The sequence below is a fragment of the Felis catus genome, chromosome C2, assembly GCF_018350175.1.
Source record: "Felis catus isolate Fca126 chromosome C2, F.catus_Fca126_mat1.0, whole genome shotgun sequence".
Lineage (NCBI taxonomy): Eukaryota > Metazoa > Chordata > Mammalia > Carnivora > Felidae > Felis > Felis catus.
The window spans coordinates 123,577,553-123,592,790 of NC_058376.1; the positions used below are offsets into that span (position 1 = coordinate 123,577,553).

A 15,238-nucleotide genomic window follows, 5' to 3' on the forward strand; every position below is an offset into this window, starting at 1 on the left:
AAAAATTTTAACACATTTCATAGCTTATAAGATTAAGAATTATAAACCAGGATAAGAAAAATATACTTTCCAAGTCTTTCCCTTTACTACACTTTTTCATACTCTGGTTTACACTTTTATTCTAATACAGATGTCAAGAGGTCCATAAGTTCAAAACTAATTCTATAATATTAAGATGCTATTTTTGATAACATGCTATACATTAATCACTATCTTCAAGTGAACACATAAATGAGTATTCTAAATATTTCTCAGTTTTGATTTTTAACAGAGTAAGTATAAATAGTTGTAACACACATAAATCCCAAGAACCACTGCTTATGGAAAAGCGAAAGCATATTCTCGGTTGTATTTCTGTCATTTCTCCTTGTGCAGTTGCGACCACTGATATTAATTTTAACTTTTCACTCAAGTAATTAACTTCTATTTCACAGAGAAAACTAGAGAGCAGATAATTGAGAACTTTCTGTCATACTGAAGCATTTTAGCAGACAGCTGAGTTCAGAATATAATTTTTTATAGTCACATGCATTCCTGTGTGGCAAAAATGAGCACATTCATTAACATGACTCATTGCTATAGCTTCTCTTTTAGCATATTAAAAAAGCAAAATTATGCTTAGTAATCAATGTGTCAGTGCTCTATCCTACTTAGAAAGTACCTACATATCCACTGGTTACATAATAATTAATTTAATTTAATATCAGCTTACGGGTTTTAAAAAAGCTGTTGAAATTAAAAATTTGTCAGAACAATGATTCAATTTAGTCAAGCATAAATTTATATTTTTCATAATCTTAAACATTATGTAGGAATAATGTTAGCTTATCTGATCAGTAAACCAATAAATGTCTAAGAAAAACATACCTAAGTAGAAAAAACTGCTTGTATTATACTTAACAATGATAAATCAGAGGAGACAAAGCTGTTTTTATTAAACTCACATTAGTAAACTGGTCTTGTTTGCCAAACATTTACTTTAATTATGTGGATTTGGATTCTTAAAAGGTTTCTGACTTAGCTTCAGGAAGAAGATTTTTTAGCACATTTAAAGTATTAGAAGTTTAATTATCTTATTTGGAGGATTTTATATAGACATTTATTCTATAAACCAATAAGAACAAAGCTCCTTTAATTTAAAAGACTTTGTAATCTAATTTGTTTATACCCTCCAGAAATAAGAAAATACACACACACACACACACACACACACACGCACATTGATAGGTAAAGGCCTTTCCAAATACAGAGAGCTTATAGCTTTAATTCTACAATTTTAGCCACAAGTCACATTAAACAGACACAGAATTGTTTTTTTTTTTTTAAATCGCCATTCTGTATATCAAAGAGACCTGTTCTCCTTCCTACTGGGCATGAATTTTTAAATTAATTTGTGTTTCCCAGAGAATGTAGAGTTGGCAAAGTGAAAATTCTATACTTGGATTCACCTAGGAGCCAAGAAAAAAAAAATGTGTCTTGCTTTAAGGTGCTCATGAAATATACTTCTCTGGGCACACAGTCCACCTGGCTCTGTCAGGTGAATCTATAGTGCATCTCAGCAGAAACTTCAAAACTGTTAAATGATATTTTTAAAATGCTTATTTATTTTTGAGAGAAAGAGATACAGACAGTGTGATTGGGGGGAGGGCAGAGAGAAAGGGAGACAGAGATTCTGAAGCAGGCTCCAGACTCTGAGCTGTCAACAGAGTCCAATGCAGAGCTCAAACCCATGAAACGCAAGATCATGATGGGAGCTGTAGTCGAACATTTAACTAACTGAGCCACCCAGGCACCCCTAAATGATACTCTTTTAAAGATGAAATCATAACTCTCATATAAATATAAAATGAACACTTAGCAAAGATTTTAAATTAACTCATTAGTTGATGAGGGAATGAGTAAGATGTTACAGCTGCTTCAAATGATAATTTGACTTACAGAGATTCATATTCTTTGTGGGATAAAAACTATTCCATGATCAGGAATCAATTGCACAGCTATAGACTGGAAGCAATTGCCTCACAATCAGCTCTACAACTTAACTTCTATCTCTACAAAGTTGGCTAGCTAAAGACTACCTGAATGGGTGGGCTATATAGAATACCCACTAATATATATTTTTTTGCTGTTTAAAAATGTTCACAACTTTTCAGAAAAGAACAAATGTTATAAATCCACAAAAGTGAAGAAAGTGAAAAAGCAGTTGAGTGATGGGAGAAATGAAAAAGTGTTTGGGTAAGTAGTGATTGACTTAGCAGAGTAGAAAAAAAAAACCCTCAAGTGTCACAAAAGGAGTATGCCAATGAGAAGCCGTCTAATTTGCCCAAAAAACTTTCTGTGGGGGCACAGAAGTCAGAAGCATAAATGCCCCAGAAGATAGGAGTAAAGACTGAAAGTAGAAAGATCAGTTACATGTTTATAAAAGAAACAACTAGGATTCTGCACTTTCCCCTTTTTCCCATCTAGAAAATTGACTATGCCTACCACTTCCATCAAGAACTACAGGTATACTCTCTAGAAAATTGTCCCTTTGGGCTTCTACATCTGAGGACATAGGCACAGCACAACCACCTTGGGTTGTACAACAGGAGAGCTACAATAGGAGGAAGAGGCACTCCAGGACAATGTTTTCAAGAAATAATATCTTCCTTGATGGTCTTGATTCTACTGAGAGAGATTTCACGTTGTGTTTGAGAGTTTGGAAAGAATTAGGAAGAGATATGTATTAGGCTGAAACATAGGAAATTCACAATGTTCAACTGATTTGGACTTACAAAAAAAAAAAAAAACCACAACAATTTCAAGCAACAACCTAAGGCAAATATTAACAGAACAAAGGGAAACAAAGAGTTGTGCAGGAATAGAAATCTAATCACAATAAATTATTCAGCTTGATTATCAATATTTAAATAGTCAAAATAATGTAAACACTAAACATTGACCTATCCCAAAACTGGATAATACAGAGAGAGAGAGAGAGCAAATAGAGGGCTGAAAGGTATATGTTGGAAGGGAAGGAAAAACTGGTATAATACTGCGAAATCTTCAACATCAATTGACAGAAGTCAACAGAAAATGTCTAAAATTGGTATAGTAAAGAAAAGTTATGTAAGTCTATTGAGAAATGTAGAGGCAAGTGCCAGCAAAACAGCTAAAAGTGGTAAAAAACAGTTGCTTCTGGGAAGTAGGACTTTGGTAAATAGAAGCAGCACAAAAGACTTCTACTTTTATTATAAGCCATGTAGTAGTTTGAGTTTTGTAATATTTACACACACTGTATTGAGAAAAATATCGGGGGGAATGCAATAAAGAAAGGAAGAGAGCAAACAAGGAACTGAGGGAAATATTTGTAACAGTTATATAGTAAGATTAATTTCCTTAATGTATAAAAAGCTGTTTATTTTTTATTGAAGTATAATTAATATGCAATGTGATATTAGTTTCAGGTGCATAACATATTAATTCAACAATTGTATAAAAAAGTGCTCACCATGATAAGTGTAGTCACATTCTGTCACTATATAATGTTACTACAGTATTATTAACCATTTCTCTATGATATACTTTTCATCTTTGTGACTTATTTATTTTATAACTGGAAGTTTGTGCCTCTTAATACCCTTTATGTATTTCACCTGTCCTCTCCTCTGCCATCTCCCCTCTGGCAACCACCAGTTTGTTCTCTGTATTTAAGAGTCTGGTTTTTTCTTTGTTCATTTGTTTTGTTTTGTTTTGTTTTGTTTTGTTTTGTTTTGTTTTGTTTTGTTTTAGATTCCACATATGAGTGAAATGATATGGTGTTTGTCTTTCTCTGATTTATTTCACTTAGCATAATACCCTCTAAGACCATAAGGTTTAGATGCATAAGGATGTTGCAGATAGCAAGATACCATTCTTTTTTATGATTAAGTAATACTTCATTGTATATACATACCACATCTTCTTTATTTGCTTATCTATCAATGGACACTTGGGCTGCTTCTGTACCTTGGCTATTGTAAGCAATACTGCAGTAAATAGAGGGGTGCATATATCTTTTCAATTTAGTGTTTTCATTTTGGGGAGGGAGATAAATACCCAGGAGTATAATTACTAGATTATGTGGTATTTCTATTTTTAATTTTTTGAGGAACCTCCATACTGTTTTCTCTGGTTGTACCAATTGACATTCCCACCAACAGTGCATGAGGGTTCCTTTTTCTCCACATCCTCACCTACACTTTTATTTCTTGCCCTTTTAATACTAGCCATTCTGACTGATGCGAGGTGATATCTCACTGTGGTTTTGATCTGCATTTCCCTGATGATTAGTGATGTTGGGAATCTTTCCATGTATCTTTGCCATTGTACATCTTCTCTGGAAAAATGTTGATTCAAGTCCTTGGCTCATTTTTTCATTAGATTCTTTGGTTTTTTTTTTATGTTGAGCTATATAAGTTCTTTATATATTTTGGATATTAATCCCTTATCAGATACATAATTTGCAAATACCTTCTCCCATTCAGTAGGTTGCCTTTTTGCCCTGCAGAAGCTTTTTATTTGGGTATTGGCCCAATAGTGTTTTTGCTATTGTTTCCCTTGCCTGAGAAAACATACCTAGAATATGTTGCTAAGGCCAAGAGATTACTACATCTGTTTTCTTCTAGGGGTCTTATGATTTCAGGCCTCACATTTAAGTTTTTAATCCATTTTGAGTTTATTTTCATGTATAGTATATGAAAGTTGTTCAGTTTCATTCTTTTGTATGTAGCTGTCCAGTTTTTCCAGCACCCTTTATCGAAGAGACTGTCTTTTCCCCATTGTATATTCTTGCCTCCTTTGTTATAGATTAATTGACCTTATAGGTGTGGATTTATTTCTGGACTGTCTGCTCTGTTCCATTGATATATGTGTCTGTTTTTAATGCCAAACCCTACTGTTTTGTTTACTGCAACTTTGTAGTGTATCTTGGAATCTGGGATTGTGTTACCCGAAACTTTGTTCTTCTTTCTCAAGATTGCTTTGACTGTTTGGGGTCTTTTGTGGTTCCATGCACATTTATAAAAAGCTCTTTAAATCAGTCAAAAGTCTAACAACCCAATTTCAAATGAACAAGGGACATGAAAAAGCAGCTCACAGAAAAAAAATGTCCACAAGTATTTGAAAACATGCTCAATTATAATAGAATAAATTCATTTTAAAACAACAGAATACATTTTTAGAAACCTATCTGATTGACAAAGATTTCTAAAAAATTACTTGTTAATACACGGTTGCCAAGAATGTGATGAAACAGAACCCTCATATGCTGGGACAACCTATTAAAAACATTTTCTGTAATGTGTAGAAAAACATATGCACAAGATGGATCAGAAGTGCAGTCTGTAATTACAAATGACAGGAAACAACCCAAATGACCTTCCAGTCAGGACTGGCTAAATTAATTATGGTACTTGTAAGGAGTTGGATACTATGCAGCAGTCAAAAAGAATAAGAAAGCTCTCTGTGTATTAATATGAAAATTTGCTAAGAGAAGCAAAAAGAAAAATATGGATCAAAGTTTGTCGGATTCTCCTTTTTGGATAAAAAGGCAAGAAGTGGGAAATGTCTTTGTATCTGATTTTATATATGGAAAGAAACTCTGGAAAGGTACACAAGAAATTAATAAAAATGGTTTCTTGCTTAGCAATAGCAGCAGCAGGAACTGAACCAATAGCAGGACTTTTCACTGTATATTTTTTCATGCTTGAATTTCAAGCCAGGTGAATATGTTTAGAGATAAATAAGAACAAAGTAGGTCATATGTGCTGATTTGGAAATATTTCTTAGATATATTAAATGGAATGTCAGATATTCCTTACATCTGATGGAAGGAAAGGTCAGTGGGAAACAGTTTCCATCTAGTGGGATTACCAAAGGCAGTCCAGGGATTCTTGGAGGAGGGGCAGGGATAGCCCCCTTGAGAAGAGGTGGTCTAGAGTGACTGCTGCCAGTGCCCTACCTCCTCCTAACTATTGGTTAGAAGGTGGAAAAGGGTGGGGAAACCCAAGGATTGCAAATGGACCCCATCTTAGCCCTGAGCCATTTGATCCCTGTGGCCCTAGGAGGGATGAAGATTTATGACCTCTTGTTCTCCTGGCCTGCCTTCTGGGTGCAAAAGTGGGGAAGGGGAACAACTTGCATAAAAACTAAAGCAAGGCCCAGTACTGCCTGATAGCTGAAGGAACTACCAGGTCTCCCTCCTTCTGAGGACCCTGGTGAAGACAAATCTAATGGCTCATACCTGATTAGCACCAATCATTTACTCAGGGCCCCGATGAGGGCTCTGGGCTTGGGGTCCCACATCTCACAGCATGGGGAACAGACTTGCCTGGCCCCAGCAGCCTCATAGGAGTGTCCACTTGGAAAACATTGAATCTGACTCAAACACACAGCTGAGGTTGGCAACCTATCAGGCCGGTGAAGGGCACCACGATCAGGTACTCCTCACCTACATTGCCCCAAAGAGAACGACATGCCCCTAGTGGCTGCCTTGAGGTCACTGTGGACATGCGGGCAGCCATGCAATGACCATTACTAATACCTGTTCCTGAGGCCTGGCTCTCCCAAGTCCAGAGGGCAGCACTCGTGGAATGCAGGGCACTGAAGGGACCATAAAAGACTGATGCTTTCTGTGGTCCAACATCTTTGGCCGCCCTCAGCTCTCTTTTTATACCTGGGCTTCATGGGAATTTTGTTTTTGCTTGTTTGTTTTGTAGCTCTCCCATGTTTAGTGCATAAAATGTGCTACATTAATGTTTCTTGCACTTTGGCAGGTATCAGAATCACCTGGGGAGCTGATAAGGCATGCCCAGGATCATTAAAGTAGCATAAGGCCTACCCTCTGTATTTTCACCAACTACATTGGGGTAATTCTGATAGGGCCAAAGTTGGAGAACCACTGCACTAAGCTATTTGCAAACATTACACAATTTAATTCTCAACACCGCCTTAATAAGTATATATGATTTTCTTCAACTAGAAAACAAGGCGTTACCGGTCAGATAAAAGAGTGGGTTCAAATCCACAATCTTCTTACTAGCTGTGTGACCCTTGGAAGGTACATAATCTCTCTGAAGCACATCTTCATCAACCTCATAGTGGGACTTCAGTGACATTCTCTCTCTTGAAGGGCAGCTGACAGAGTTAAATGAAACAAGCCAGGACAGGTGCTTGGCACACTCAATAAAAGATCATGATTGCTATTCTAATCATGGGTTAAACCACTTATTGGAAACAAAACACTGTATAATAAGAGGTTTTGAATGGGCACATCTTCATTGATTTTAACACATCAAATGGCATTTGACAAACGGTGCAAAAGAATATGGACCAATATCTAATTGATTAAATCACCAATGTTTTCATTTAATTTGAGGTTCTTAAAAAGAAAGATTGCTGGTAGCTTATAGCATCATTCATAGTCAAAATCCTTCTGTCTTTCCTTCACAGAGAATGCAGAAAATTGGGGCTTCCGCCTGAGAAATACCCTCCCCATTTACACTCAAGACCAGCAGTCTTCACTCTACAAATATTTGTTTATTCCTCATCTACAATGTGCTAGTCACCGGGGATATGGCAGTAAGCAAAACAGAGAGACAGTAAATAATCCTCTAATCTTAGGGAGAAAGAGATAGTAAATAAACAGATGTTCCCTAATCTGAGAAAAGCCAGAAATTCCTTAGTTCTGGTGGCAGAAAATTTCAGCAGGGAGCAGTTTCCATCTGTCAGGATTGCCAAGGGCATTCCAAGAATCCTTGGAAGAAAGGCAGGGACAGCTCCCTTGGGAAGAGGTGGTCAGGAGTGACTCACCCTTGCTAGTTCCCCACATCCTCCCAACTGCTGGTAAAAGTGTAGGGCAAGGTGGGAAGGAAGAGGGGGTTGCAAGTGGGCTCCTCCCTGAGCTAAAGCAATTTGATCCCTGTGGCCCTGGGAAGAATGAGTGTTTGTGATCTCCTGTTCTCCTGGCCTGCCTTCTGGGCACAAAAGTGGAGAAGGGGAACAATTTACGTAAAAACTAAAGCAAGACGCAGCTCTGTGTAGTGGCTGAAGGAACTCGAGGTCCCCTCCCTCTCGGGGTCTCTGGTGAAGACAAATCTGGTCTTGTCTAGTTCCTATAACAAACACAGGCCAGACAGACCAGTTGCAACATTCAACAAAGGGAGGGGAAGGAGTGGGCCCTGAGGAGAAGCTGAGTAAGCATTCAGCTGATGCCTTTTCCCTGGTAGGACCTGCTTTCTTGCCTCAGGAGGAAAGAGGGTGGAGCTGGGCAGGCCTGGGCTCTAAAGGCTGCCTTGCTTAACTGGAGCCAGTGAAGAGCCCAGATGCTGGCAGCCAGATGCTCCTGAGAACTGCAGGTAAATGCCTGGAAATCTGCTGTGCTTGCTCTTAGCTGACTGATTTATCTTAGACCCAAGCTTCTTGAGAGATCCACATCTTCACTTTCTCGTGTGCTCTCCAGAAAGGTTCTTGCAATTTAGAAAGACTGGGTTACAACTGATGAGTTCCCGCAGGCTTAAGACTCACCTAAGGGATTCTACAGAGAGGTTAATAAATTCAGAAGTGGAGATGCTCAGGCAACAGAGAAAATGAAACATCTGGGTGTGTGATTTGTTAGTATGAATGGAGAGTTAAGGGGTCCTAGGGTAGAACTTTTGAAATTGGGGTTCTGCCAATTTTAAGTTAGTTGGTCCTCCTGGGATGGAAGGTGTAGGCAATAATACTGGCTGAATTGTTGAGTGGCAATTGCTTTCCTTCATCCACTGTCTCTTACTTTCTTCCCCCAGTATCCCCACTACCACCACACCATCCTCTACAAACACAGATCTGAGAGCAAAGAGTATGGTGAAGCTGTATTTTGTTGAGGACTTATCACAAGCCAAATCCTTTCTAGGAGCTTGATCTCCACCCCCATACCCTAATTACCACCTCAGAATAAATGCATGCTGGGTGCCAGGACGCTGCTAAGACCTTTATGTGTATCACTTCCTTTAATTGCTACAATGACCCTGAGACACATGATTCTGACACTCAAAAGAGGCAAGTGTCTTGGTATCCCACTGCTAGGAAGGGGTGAAACCTGGATTCAAAACTTGGTGTGGCCAACCCCAAAACTTTTTAAAAGATTTTATTTTTCCTCTCCACTGTTTTCCTCTGCCATTTCTATTACTCTCTAGCAATGTTCGTTGTTTTTTTAAATACAATTTATTGACAAACTGGTTTCCATACAACACCTAGTGCTCATCCCAACGAGTGCGCTCCTCAATGCCCATCACCCACTTTCCCCTCTCCCCCACACCCCATCAGCCCTCAGTTTGTTCTCAGAATCCAAGAGTCTCTTATCTTTTTCCTCCCTCCTTCTCTGTAACTTTTTATTTTTCCTTTCCCCTCCCCCATGGTCTTTAAATCATAGTCCTATACCAGCAGCATCAGCACCATCTGGGAACTTCATAGAAATGTAACTTCCTGGGCCCTACCCCAGATCCAGTAAATCAGAAATTCCAGGGCTAGTGCCCCACAATCTGTGTGCGTGTGTGTATGTGTGTGTTTCCACACTGATATCTTTTATTCTTTTTTCAATGAAAGTATAATGAACATACAGTGTTACATTAGTTTCATGTGTTTAACATGTTGTGTTCAACAATTGAATACATTACAAAGTGCTCACCATGATAAGTGTTGTTACCATCTGTGACCATATACTGTTATTACAAAATTATTGGCTATTTCCCTATGCTGTGGTCTTCAGCTCCTTCACTTACTTATTTTATAACTGGAAGTTTATACCTCTTAATACCCTGTATCTATTTCACCCATCTACCCTTCAGCCACCTCCCCTCTGGCAACCATCAGTTTGTTCTCTGTATTTAAGAGTCTGTTTTTTTGTTTGTTTGTTCCTTTGCTTTGTTTTTTTAGATTCTAGATATAAATGATATGGTGTTTGTCTTTGTCTGACTTATTTCATTTAACATAATACCCTCTAAGTCCATTCATGTCACAGATGGCAAGTTCTTATTCTTTTTTATTGCTGAGTAATACTTCAGTGTGTGTGTGTGTGTGTATGTGTGATATATATCTTCTTTATTTGCTTATCTATCAGTAGATACTTGGGCTGCTTCCGTATCTTGGTTGTTGTAAACAGTACTGAAGTAAACACAGGGGTGCATATATATTTTCAAGTTAGTGTTTTCGTTTTGAGAGGAAGATAAATAACCAGTAGTAGAATTAATGGATCATATGGTATTTTTATTTTTAATTTTTTGAGGAACCTCTGGTTTTCGCTAGTGCTCGTACCAATTGACATTCCCACCAACAGTGCACGAGGGTTCCTTTTTCTCCACATCCTCACCTACACTTTTATTTCTTGCCCTTTTAATACTAGCCATTCTGACTGATGTGAGGTGATATCTCACTGTGATTTTGATTTGCATTTCCCTGATGATTAGAGATGTTGAGCATTTCTTTAGGTGTCTGTGGGTACATGTGTCTGTTCAAGATATTAATACCCCTGTTTTCTTCCAGGAGTTTTATGGCTTCAGGTCTCACATTTAGGTGTTAATCCATTTTGAGGTTTTTTTTTTTTGTATAGTGTAAGAAAGTTGTCCAGTTTCATTCTTTTGCATTGTACATCTTCTATGGAAAAGCGTCTATTTGAGTCCTCTGCCCATTTTCAATTGGATTATTTGGGGGTTTTTTGATGTTGATTTTTATAAGTTCTCTATATATTTTGGATATTAATCCCTTAATCAGGTATATAATTTGTAAATATCTTCTCCCATTTAGTAGGTTGACTTTTCACCTTGTTGATGGTTTCCTTGACTGTGAAGAAGCTTTTTATTTTGGTATAGTCCCGATAGTTGATTTTTGCTTTTGTTTCCTTTGCCTGAGGAAACATACCTAGAAAATGTTGCTAAGGCCAATGTCTGAGATATTAATACCCCTGTTTTCTTCTAGGAGTTTTATGGCTTCAGGTCTCACATTTAGGTCTTTAATCCATTTTGAGTTTATTTTTTTGTATGGTATAAGGAAGTTGTCCAGTTTCATTCTTTCGCATGTAGCTGTCCAGTTTTCCCAGTACCCTTTATTGAAGAGACTGTCTTTTCCCCATTGTGTATTCTTGCTCCCTGGGTTATAGATTATTTGATCAGATAGGCCTAGGCTTACTTCTGGACTGTCTATTCTTTTCCATTGATCTATATGTCTGTTTTTGTGCCAATACCATACGGTTTTAATTACTGAAGTTTGTAGTATATATTGAAATCTGGGATTGTGTTACTTCCACCTTTGTTTTTCTTTCTCAAGATTACTTTGGTTATTTGGAGTCTTTTGTGGTTCCATAAAAATTTTAGTATTATTTGTTCTAGTGTTGCAAAAAATGTTCTTGGTATTTTGATAGGGATTGCATTGAACCTGTAGATTGCTTTAGGTAGTGTGGACATTATAGCATTATTAATTCTTCCAGTCATGAGCATGTTATAGTTTTCCATTTTTTATGTGTTGTCTTTCGGTTCTTTCATCAGTGTCTTATAGTTTTCAGAGTATGGGTCTTTCACCTCCTTTGTTAAATGTATTTTTTTTTTGGTGCAGCTGTAAATAGGATTGTTCTCTTCATTTCTATTTCTATTGTTTTGTTATTAGTGTATAGAAATGCAACTGATTCCTGTATGTTAACTTTGTATTCTGCAACTTTACTGAATTCATCTATCAGTTCTAATAGTTTTTGGTGGAGTCTTTAGGGTTTTCCATATGTAGTATCATGTCATCTACAAATAGTGACATTTTTACTTCTTCTCTACCAATTTAGATGCCTTTTATTTCTTTGTGTTGTCTAATTGCTGTGGCTAGGACTTCTAATACTGTGTTGAATAAAAGTAGTGAGAGTGGACATCTTTGTCTTACTCCTCATCTTGGAGGAAAGGCTTTCAGTTTTTCACCATTGAGTATGTTGTTAGCTGTGGATTTTTTATATGTTGACTTTATTATGTTGAAGTATGTTCTCTCTAAACCCACTTTGTTGAGACTTTTTATCATAAATAGATGTTGTATTTTGTCAAATGTTTTTTCTGCATCCATTGAAGTGGTCGTATTTTTTTTTTATAGTTCCTCTTGTTAAAATGATATGTAGATACTGATTTGTAGATACTGAACCACCTTTGCATCCCTAGAATAAGTCTCATTTGATCATGGTGAATGATTTTCCTAATGTATTGTTGGATTTGGTTTGCTAATATTTTGTTGAGATTTTGTGCATCTATGTCCATAAGAGATATTGGCCTCTAGTTTTCTTTATAGTAATATCTTTGGTTTTGGCATCAGGTAATGCTGGCCTTGTAGAAATTTGAAAGTTTTCCTTTCTTTTCTATTTTTTAGAATAGCTTGAGAAAAATAGATATTCTTTTTAAATGCTTTGTTAGAATTCAACTGTGAAGCCATCTGGTCCTAGACTCTTGTTTATTGGGAGTTTTTCCTTTATTATTGATTCAATTCCATTGCTAGCAATCTGTTCAAAGATTGTACATTTCTAGGACTGTATCCATTTATTCCAGGTTGTCCAATTTGTTGACATATAATTTTTCATACTATTCTTTTATAATTGTTTGTATTTCTGTGGTGTTAGTTGTTATTTCTCCTCCTTCTGTTCTGATTTTGACTCCTTTCTTTTTTCTTGATGAGTCTGGAAAAGGCTTATCAATTATGTTTATCATTTCAAAGAACCAGCTCTTGATTTCATTTATCTTTTCACTTGCTTTTTTCAGTATTTCATTTATTTTTGTTCTCATCTTTATGATTTCCTTCCTTCTATTAGCTTTGGACTTTATTTGTTATTTTTCTAATTCCTTTAGGTTGTTTGACATTTTTCCTGGTTTTTGAGGTAGACCTGTATTGTTATATGCTTTTCTCTTAGAACTGTTATTGCTGTTTCCCAAAGATTTGGAACTATTGTGTTTTCATTTTCATGTCTCCATGAATTTTTTTAGTTTCCTTTTTCACCCATTGGTTGTTTGAGAACATATTTTTTAGTCTCCATATGTTTGTGTTTTTTTCTTATAAGTTTTTTCTAGTTTTATACCATTGGGGTCAGAAAAGATGCTTGATATGATTTCAATCTTCTTAAGCTTATTAGGACCTCTTTTGTTGCCTAACATATGATCTATCCTGGAGAATGTTCCATGCGAACTTGAAAATAATTTGTATTCTGATGTTTTTTTGATGGAATGTTCTGAATATATCTGTTAGGTCGAGCTGGTCTAATGTGTCATTTGAAGCCACTATTTCCTTGTTGATTTTCTGTCCAGATGATCTATCCATTGATGTAAATGGAATGTAAATGGAAGTTCTCTACTATTATTGTATTACTGTCAATCTCTTCCTTTATGTCTGTTAATATTTGCTTTATGTATTTAGATCCTCCAGTGTTGCGTGCATAGCTATTTACAATTGTTATATCCTATTGTTGGATTGATTCCTTTTCATTATGTCATGCCCTTCTTTTCCTCTTCTACAGTCTTTGCTTTAAAGTCTACTTGGTCTGCAGGAAGAAACGATAGTGGCTGAACCCAGAGAAGTGGTGGTGTCCCCTATGGACAATGGGTTCCTCAGCCTGGACTCGCCCACTTATGTCCTGTACATGAAGAGAGCAGAATGGGCAGATATAGGGGTGCCTGGGTGGCTCAGTTGGTTAAGTGTCCGACTTCAGCTCAAGTCATGATCTCATGATTTGTGAGTTCAAGCCCCACATCGGGCTCTGTGCTGACAGCTTGGAGCCTGGAGGCTGCTTCAGATTCTGTGTCTCCTTCTCTCTCTGCTCTTCCCCCACCCACACTCTGTCTCTCTCTCTCTCTCTCTCTAAAATAAATAAACATTAAAAACAAAGATTGGGCAAATATACATCTAGTGCCACAGAATTATGGCCCCAATACAGTGGTCTAGATCATTTGTAACAAATAATTTAGAAATGTTTATGATTATTTTGGGCCTATTCTACGATATGATGAAAGAAGTGAATGAGCTTTTAAACTAACGAGAGGTGTTATTGGGTCAAATGCAGCCAATTATACAGTGTGGCATTTTTGGAGAGTTCTCTTAAAGTCACTTCAAAAAGATCTACATGAAAAAATGTACTATATCACTGCAATAATTGAGGAACATCTGCAAAACTATCAAGTTTGGCATTATAGGAGAGTACTAGCGGACTAGCTAAAAGATCCATCTCAGGAGCTTGAGCTTATTGCTGATATTCTTAATTGGATGCAAAGGAATTATCATCCCTGGCAACATCAACAATGGGTTATTCGGGAATTTAAATTTTGGGATAATGAGCTGCAGCATGTAGACCAACGTTTTTTTTAAGTTTGTTTGTTTGTTTGTTTGTTTATTTATTTATTTATTTATTTATTTATTTATTTATTTAGAGAGAGAATGAACGTGCATGGGTGGGACAGAGAGAGATGGAGAGAGAGAGAGAAACCTAAGCAGGCTCTGCACTGTCAGCACAGAGTCTGATGTGGGACTCAAACTCATGAATGGTGAGATCATGACCTGAGCTGAAGCCTGACACAACCGACTGAGCCACTCAGGTGCTACAGTGAGTGGACCAACTTCTTAAAGAGGATGTGAGAAATAACTCTGTCTGGAATCAAAGATACTTCACATCTGACACCACTGGCTACAAAGATCATGCTGTATTGGAGAGAGAAGTCCAGTTAGTAATATGCTTCACTTCTTTACTCATTAAAACATTTGTGTGTCTATCATGTCTCAGGCATTGGAGATACAGCAAAGATCAAGACTGCCCTTGATCCTGCCCTCATGGAACTAATAGGACAGAATACTTAGATGAACTGTATAATGACAAATTTACAGATACTGTAATATATCTCTACTTTGTAGTGTCTTACGTTTCTTGAAATATTGTTGCTACTACAGATTGAGAAGAAATCAGATTTCATAGTATCTCAAAAGCTTTGTTTTAAAACTATCTCATTAAATTCTGGTGCCCTTTAGATAATAGTCTCCACTGACCATGTTATCATTGCAGGGTTTGGAGCGGGTAAGTCTTTGTTGTAAGGGGCTGTCCTCTATAGATTGTAGGATGTTGAGCAGCAGTCCTGGCCTTTGGCTGTAACAAACAAAAACATCCCCAGACATTGACAAATGTCCCCTGTGGGGCAAAACCATCCCCAGTTGAAACTGCTCTTTTAGCATACAAAAAGCTGTTGTG

The 15,238-nt window shown here is 37.1% G+C and overlaps 1 protein-coding gene across 3 annotated transcripts in view; it reads left to right on the forward strand.

Moving 5' to 3' along the window:
• Positions 1–15,238, forward strand: part of RBP2 (retinol binding protein 2) — a 66,858-nt gene that overhangs the window by 19,964 nt on the left and 31,656 nt on the right. Inside the window, exon 1 of one of the 3 annotated variants that reach the window (XM_019810643.3) lies at positions 8,228–8,375. The exons of the other annotated variants lie outside the window; for them this stretch is intronic. The gene's annotated coding sequence lies outside the window, so the exon portion shown is untranslated. Of the gene's footprint in view, positions 1–8,227; positions 8,376–15,238 lie in introns of those variants that run through there. 3 annotated transcript variants of the gene reach the window in all.